At 45.6% G+C, this 8,775-nt stretch overlaps 1 pseudogene; it reads right to left on the bottom strand.

Annotated features, from left to right (window-relative positions):
* Nucleotides 1-2,614: 2,614 nt before the first annotated feature.
* LOC147702973 (uncharacterized) lies at nt 2,615-3,392 on the bottom strand (annotated as a pseudogene).
* Nucleotides 3,393-8,775: the final 5,383 nt, after the last annotated feature.

Genomic DNA, 8,775 nt, shown 5'->3' with positions numbered 1-8,775 from the left:
CTACAGATTTCATCCATAGATAATGATCTCAAAGGATCAAAGCCCTCCATATAAGAGCAAGGCGGAATAGTTTTCAATAAGGGCTTTATAAGGCGTGCTCTAGGGACTGCATACAATGAACAAAACAACATAAAGTGCATTGTGCTCTGTTTGGTCAAATTATTACATGGGCAGGGGGTTAATATCTCACACCAACCAACCTGTTTAGGATAGGCCACTAAAAAGTGCAATGTGCCAAGTCTTAATCTAGTCGTCAGAAAACGCGATTGTGCATGCAGAGTAAAAGAAAGGTAAAATTGCTGATGATTTGCCATCCCACCATCCAACATTCCCCGATCCTGGTGAGACATACTTAGTTCAATACGGTATACATTTTTAATAACCATTTTCCAGTTGTTCGGCATGATTTCTGGGTTATTATAATATTCTTCTAGTCCAATCTTACAGAAGGTGTTCCTTACATATGATAACCAAGGGAGTGACATTGCATTGTCCAAGTTCATACAATCCCTAAGTGTACTCCTAGAGAATATTAGGTCTTCTAAGGACCAGATTTTCCCCCATCGAATGAGTGGGTCAATGCTTATCCTGTCTTTCACAAATTCCAGGCCCACCTCAGAATGGCAAAATAATGTTGGTGAGCTACTAGGCACACAGGGGCGCTGAGATGCCCCTGGGTGAGTCATGCGCGTTACAAGAGACCGTTAACATAACATAACATTAATAATCTTTTAACAAATATATTCTCTAAAATCTGGATCTGGTAGCTCTTATGATAACCCCACACACCGGCCTCGAAGGTAGTTAAAGATAGATATTTTGATTTGTATAGGGTTAACATCTCTCCTTCCGGCTTGTGTCCCAATTTGCAATCAAAACAGAAGAGCCCCTCTACTATTCTACTGGTCTGTTGGGACCTCCCCATAAAAAGGTCATCCCAGTTTAATTTACTGTTAAAAACATTACCTTAGTAAATAAAACTGGGCACCTTCTCGATAATTTTTCCCTTCACCATAAATTTCCTAGTTTTAGTTTTCTTTGGGCCACAGACCATAACAAATGATTTGCTAAAATTTACTTTAAGGTCCAGGGTTAACATAAAATCAGTGAAAACAGTCAGGGCTTTTTGTAGGCTATTGGCCGTCAGGGTCATTAAGACTGTATTGTCGGCATATGACAGCAGGGGGACCAGTTTGCCATTTATTTTTGGAATATTTAGTTGTTGTTTAAGCAGGAATGCCTCTAAGCCATTTGTGAATATAAGTAATAGGAAGGGGGCCAGAATACATTATATTGCTTTGCCCACTTGCGTAATCTGAATTTACGCACACCACTTACTCACAGAGAAACTCCAACACTCCACTGGAGGTAAAAATGAGCTTTATTAATATTGTAGGCAAAGGCAATAAATCACTGAAACTAATAAAGTCTTAGGCACCGAGTGAAAGGCAATAAACAATGAATACACCACACTATATACATAAATATGAAACTGTGCATACAGGTATATAAACAGTTAATGTACAAAGCACCTCACCAGATTCATTTGCAGCACCGGAGACTTCAACATCCCTGGGCCAAGCACTGAACACCAAGTCGGGAACCCTGCAGACCGGGGCTCAGGGAGTAATCTCTTCGGGCACCAAAGTTGTCACGCGAGTGCGTCCACTCCAAGACTGAGTTCCTGAGCTCCACCCCACAGACTCCGCTTTTTATAGCTTAAATCATCCTGTTCGAGAAGCCTCTAGCAGGCGCTCTCGCCCCTCTATTCACAAGTGCTGGCCCCCATCTCTGCATCAGACCCACCCAGACAGACCTGGCCAGATTCTGTTTAGGCGGTGTCGAGGCAAAAGACATTCCTTTCACAATCTCCGGCCTTGGAGACTGGCACGGCCATCCTCCCTCTGTCCTAGCGAAAAGTATGGAATGCATGAAAACACTCTGAAGGTACAACATAACCTCACAAGCCATCCTCACGAGATGCCTCGCACCTGCTTGTACTGGTTTACGTGAATAACATGTTTATGTTACTGCTGAAGTGTAACTCTAGGTCAAGGCAGCTCAAAATGGAAGTGCGATGCAACAAAATGGAAGATCAGAGCATTGCATGGAATCGAGGTCAACATGTGATTTAGCACGTGTAAAATGGCAAATGCAGCACATTCCACCCCTTGACCTTCGATTCACCCATCATACCCCATTGGTCTAAATACCATGGATCTGGGACGCAAAAGGGAGAAAAGATTAGGAATGCATTGAATGCAACAACATAATGAGATCAAAACACAAATAATGACTATAATAACACCCAAGATATACCGAAGCTGTCCAAAATTAGGCAGCCACCCAAACAACCAATCCCACCACCCTTGGTCAACGTCTTGGGTAACCCCTTTCACTAAATCTTTCAAAGCATTAATATGTGCATGGATAGACGTAGAATGGTCAGATAAATTAAAACAACATAGCCCATCAAAGTCCTCGCAACCGTGGTTATGTTTTAGCAGCAAATAGTCCACAGCTGCCCTATTTTGCAAAACAGCTTTTCTTTTTCCTTGAACATCTAATAATAATTCAGCTAAAGCGGCAAAAGTGTGATTGAGATTCTTTACAATTAAACAGGCAAGCTTAGCAATTGTCCTGGCACTCCTACAATAGAAAGAGCCAAACTAGTATATTCTGTTCTAGAAATCAAATCAATATCGGAGTCACAATCCTCAGGTAATTGAATAGCGGCTCTAGAAGAGCGAATACGTGTAACAGAATGCATGGGAAAAAGCATAAGACTTAATCGTGATAAGGCACAAGGTCCTCCAGTTATGTTAGCTGGTATGTAAGTGTATGAAATATTACCACACGAGAACAACCATCCTTTAGGTAATTTCACATGGTTAACATGGCTAGCGGCTAATACTGTATGATTACAAACCATATAATTGGTAACATTACTACAAAAACTGTCATGTCGTGACTGACATTAATGTTTGTTGATCAGGGGTCAATTGTTTGCTTTTCTCTAGTTTTAATTGGCCACACTTGCCAATCTTGGTAGGGTCACAAGTTAATTGATAGCACACGTCTCCCGTAGAGATATTGTAGGTAACAATACTTGTCATGTTCCTCCAGAGGCTATCTGTAACCTCTGGGCAAAAGCGACAGTACTCATAAAGACTCAGATGTGTTTGAACATCACTTTCCTCCACTACCCCATCAAAGTTAGTTTTGTTGAAAATGTGCAGAAGCACCTGTGCAGGGGTAGGTCCGGCAACAAGACACGTTGATATCATATCAGCTGTACTCTGAAGATTTCTCATACAGAAGTGGGAAGTGCTCAGCACATTCCCGGCCAAGTAGGTCCAGATGTTATCCGGTTGCTGCAACAATGCTGTCATCCGACTCGGGCGTTGATCCCCTTCGGCATCCCCGGGCCCTCCCGGACCCCTCCGGACACACCCAAACACCGACCACACAGCGCAAGCATCGCAGCGGCAAGCCATACTGTGATCTAGAAAGAGAAAACAGACTGGTATAATCACTCTTGCAAATAACATTTTTCAGCTGGTACATTTTCCCACTTTTCCTGTCCGGGTTTCATGATGACTAGGATGTTATCCCTGCCCTTAGCGATCAATTCTGCAGGTTCAGGAGGTTTGTTTGGGGACTCCACCCACAATTTTGCCCCTGGGTTCTTGTCAGTAGATCCGAACCCGCCCTTTCCTCGCACAGTTAGAAGGGCTGGGGCCGTCCCCTTCATGGCATTTCCTCCACACACCGGCATGATGACCATTTGGGCCACACGGTCACCAGGTTGTACAATCAGATCATTGTTTCCACTGTTCAATAGGATAACTTTGATCTCCCCCTGATAATCGGCATCGACCACCCCTCCCAAAACCTGGATGCCTTTAAGGGCAAGCCCAGATCGAGGGGCGATTAGCCCGAAATGCTCTGGGGGAATTTGAACTCCAATTCCTGTCTCAATCAAGGTAATGTCTCGTGGTTGCAATTGATGGAGTTTCAAAGCATGTAAATCAAGACCGGCAGCTTCTGGTGTGGCACAATATGGAGCTAAAGCTCCGGGAGGTGTCTCCCAATACAGAATTGTGTTTGTGGCCACATGGGGCTTAATCTGCAAAGCTGGGGTTAACATGCGCATCACAGGAGTCTCTGCATCAGCAAGGGGTCGGTTGTTTAAAATCTGCAATGCCTCAGACAAGTGATCCCTCCACCCCTTCAATGACCCATCAGACAACTTTCTCAACTGCTCTTTCAGCAAACCATTCATTCTCTCAATCAAACCTGCTGCCTGTGGGTAATAGGGTATGTGATAGATCCACTCAATGTTATGCTGTACACAAAAATCTTGCACCATCTTTCCCTTAAAGTGTGACCCGTTGTCACTTTGGACCTGCAATGGATTTCCGTAGTATAAGATCAACAAATTCAATGTTTTCAGAGTGTTAGACTGGGTTGCTCTCTTGCATGGAAAGGCAATGAGATAACCAGAATAGGTATCCACCAACGTGCAGGCATATTGACATCCTCCGCTCATTGGCATCGGCCCGATGAAATCAATTTGCCATATCTGCCCTGGTAACTTACCTCTGCCTAACTGGCCTCTCACTACCTGTGGGACTGGTCTGTGCTGAGTATGCTGACAAACAGGACAGTGAATGATTGCAGTCTTAATTAAATCTAGGGGAATATACATCCCTCTACTTTCAGCCCACCTACTAGTGGCTCGCTCGCCCAAATGTCCACTTTTCTGGTGTGCCCATTTAGCCATGCCCACCAAGTCAGAATCCTGCATCTCCACCTCAGCTTCATGAATCTTCGCTTCTTGGTCTGCAAAGGAATTGCACCAACGCTCTAGTGAGTCAGTCGGGCAATGAGCATCAGCATGATACACTGTAACTGTACTCTGGGACAACAGTTCCCAAATTTCCTGCCATAACTCCTTTCCCCAGACCGCCCTGTTGTGAAACATCCAATTGTGAGCATGCCAGGTGGCTAACCCATTGGCCGTAGACCATGAATCAGTGTAAATGTGACATGTACCAGGGAGCTCTTGCTTTAATGCCTGGTAAACCGCATACAATTCTGCAAACTGACTACTTCTTCCCTCTCCAGTAGTTGACAACAACTTTTTGGTCACTGGATTATATGACACTGCCTTCCAATGTCTCTTGGTCCCCACATATCTGGCTGAGCCACACATGCTTTTTGTCCTCCGCGGACAACTCTGAAAAAGGCCCACCCCATTTCACCGGGGACTCTTGCACTTTAGGTATATCTTGCAACATTTCTGCATCTGCTATGGGAGTCTGCACCACTTGCTCATGCAGCACTGCGGTCCCCTTGGGACCAACTCGTGCCCTGTCTTGTATGTACCACTTCCATTTTATGACGCTAGCCTCCTGTGCATGCCCAATCCTGTGTGTCTTGGGTGAGCTCATCACCCATTGCATGATAGGTATCTCAGGTCTCAAAAACACATTGTGCCCTAGGGTCAACTGCTCAGTATCCACCAGAGCCCAATAACATGCCAACAACTGCTTCTCAAAAGGAGTATACCGCTCTCCAGCATCAGGTAATTTCTTTGTCCAAAACCCTAGGGGCACTTTCTGTCTCCCCTGCTTTTGCCACAGGCTCCAGGTTGCATATTGATCCTTGACAGTTACATTTAAATCAATGCTTCCCTCTCGTATGGGCCATAAATCCAAGGCACGCTGTATAGCCTCTTTCGCTGACTCAAATGCCTTTTGCTGTGCCTCCCCCCACTCAAACTCATGCTTCTTCCGCGTAACCTTGTACAGAGGGTCCAAAATCTGACTCAAATGGGGAATGTGCTGCCTTCAAAAACCAAACAATCCAATGAAACGCTGCGCTTCCTTCCTATTTTTTTGGCACTGCAAACTATTTGATCTGTTGCCTAACTTGTGGCAGCACTTCCCTGTGTCCCTGATGCCACTGAATGCCTAAAAACTTCACACTCTGAGAGGGTCCCTGCACCTTCTAGGGGTTAATCACCCACCCTTTGCTTTGCAAGTGCTCTACCACTCTGTCTAGTTGAGCCTGCACCTGTTCTTGGGTCTCTCCTTGAATCAACACATCATCAATGTAATGACAAAGTTGAACTCCAGAAATGACTGACACCGCGTCCAAATGCTCTGCCACCAGCCGGTGACAGATTGTGGGACTATGTAAATACCCCATAGGAAGAGATTGAAACGAGTACTGCCTACCACCCCAGGAGAACGCAAATTGTTCCTGGCACTCAAGGGCAATTGGAATTGTGAAAAAAGCATTGGCAATATCAAGTGCCGCATACCATGTCCCATTGTGTTTCTGAATTTTCTCAATCAAAGTGACAGTGTCTGGGACCGCGGCTGTCAACAGGGGCGGATGCTTATTAAGCTTGCGGTAATCAACTGAAATGCGCCAGCTTCCGTCAGGTTTGCGCAAGGGCCACACAGGATTATTCCACGCCGTGGTAATTGGTCTCACCACCCCCGCCTCCACCAAGTCCCGAATGGTTGCGGTAATCTCATCATGTCCCCCTGGGATCCTGTACTGCTTTATGTGCACCACTTTTGTTGCTTGGTGCACTTTCACTGGTGGAATCTTCAAGCGCCCCACCCTCACAGCAGCCACTGATAAGTACTGCTTTGACCCAAACTGATAGCATCCGTCATCTAAGTATAGGGTCATACCTTTCAGAATGTCAATGCCAATAATGTACTCAGGAATAGGCACAATCAAAACAGTGTATGCTCTCTTGGGAAGTCTGCCAATTTTCATTTGAATTACTGTTTGCACTGCTGGTGTTTCCTGTCCTCCCAAACCTGTGATAGTAAAAACTTGTCCTCTAAATCTCTGTGGATTGCCATGTATCAATGTGGCCTCCGCTCCAGTGTCTACCAACGCCCGTACCTCCTGAACATTTCTATTTTTCCAATAGATCTCAACCCTCACATGTGGTCTATTATCCTTGCGAGCCCATCCCTGTACCGGAGCTTGGCCAATTTCCTAATCTAATTTTTGCCTGCGCAGCTCTGCATCTGCCCGGCGCAGATCCCGGCGCAGATCTGAATACAATGTTGGGTAACCCTCAGGGAAAAACTCCTCCTCATCCCGGTTCCCATCTGAATCTGTGTATTCTCTGACCCAACCTTTCTCTTTTGTCACTCTCCCCTGAGATTCCCTCTCTCTCTCTCTCTCTTGACCTGCTTTTTCAGGCTTCTCCTCAGGCTCTGATTCCCTGCGACTTACTTTCTTGTTATCTTTTCTATTCACATGCCTACTCCCCTCCTTCCTATCCAGTCCTCGCTTACGGTACATCTCCCACATGCTTTTGGTCTCAATACCATCAATCTCACTTCTTGACACCCCATCCTTCAACGGCGCCAAAAACATATCACGTCTGGTCACTCGGTTGTTATCAGTACGGGACTCTGAGCGTGAAGCTCTGTCTGGCTTGGCCCATTCCCCAAGCTCTGCCAGCTCACGGACTGCCTCGACTACTTCCCCTATGGTATTGCCAGTTTGATTAATTAACAAAGTCATTATCACTGCTTTGTATGCAGGGGGCGCCAACCGAATGATTTTGTTTCGCATTAACACAGTCATCAACTGACACATCAAATATGCGTCACACCTACCAGAACAGCTAACTACATCCCCTCCTCCTTAATTCTTTTTGATGCATCTCTTAGGGTGAACCATGGTTTTTCATTCCCAGGCCAATCTGAATCTGTGGGGTACCTATGGCCACACCCCCGGGCAGCTAACTGCAACAGAGTTGTTTGATCATCACCCTGAAAAGTCCGAAAGTATCCCTGCACAGTGGGATCAGTACTGAGAGTACAAAATTTGGCAGCATCCCCCTCATCTAACATGACCCCAGAAGCGCCGTAATCATAAAGGCGCACCATCCAAGCTAATAGCGTCTCACCAGGCTTCTGTCTAAACCTCGCTAAAAGATCACTTATCTCTTGCTGTGTAAAATCCTCCAAACTATTTAACATGACTCCATCCGGGTTCCCTGGAGTAATCTGAAGTTTATGTCTTAGAATGGGCTGTGCTTCCACTCTCTTAGCATTTTTTCCTTGCTCGTCTTTTCCCTCCTCTTGCAAGGGCAGCTCTCCTTCTGAGGAGAATTCTGATGATTCCCAGATGTTGGAGTCCCAAGTTGATGGGTCGAAATCTAAGCCTGCTTTGGCAATCGCTAAATGAACCTTCCGTTTACTCACTCAGCCTCTCCTCTTCTTATATCTGTATTCAGCAACACGGACTGCAGCCCGCTCTGCTATCTTCTGATATGTTTCTAACTTATCCTGTAATAACTTATTCTGAGAGGAAAGCATCGTAGAAAGATTCTTGGCTTCAATAAGTTGTTTTTCTAAGCTCAACTGTTCTCGCTTCAGAGTTAAACATTTGTCAAAAACTTGACGGTAGGCATGTAAGAGAGCCCAACCTCTGCGCCCCACTGTGTATAATTCCTTTCCTTTCTCCACCGGAACCTTCTGTAAACAATGTAAAACATCTTCTGGCGTTGCTTCGCCCAGACAGTCAAACCAGCTCTCACTTAAACCTGAGCTTTTAGCATACTCACGCGCCAGCGCGGAGTACGGCGTCGCCTCCCATCCAGGAATTTACATGGGGGCTAAAGGGATTTCACTCAGTGCCAAAAAACTAAAGCCACTTTTTGCCTTTTTAACCCGTTGCCTGCTGATGACGGAACCGCTCCGTCATCAGCTGCGGTGGCGCTGTGCT

Source organism: Lissotriton vulgaris, chromosome 7, assembly GCF_964263255.1.
Source record: "Lissotriton vulgaris chromosome 7, aLisVul1.2, whole genome shotgun sequence".
NCBI classification, from domain to species: Eukaryota; Metazoa; Chordata; class Amphibia; order Caudata; family Salamandridae; genus Lissotriton; species Lissotriton vulgaris.
Note: the sequence above shows the minus strand (reverse complement) of the source record. Positions and strands in the feature narration are given on the sequence as shown.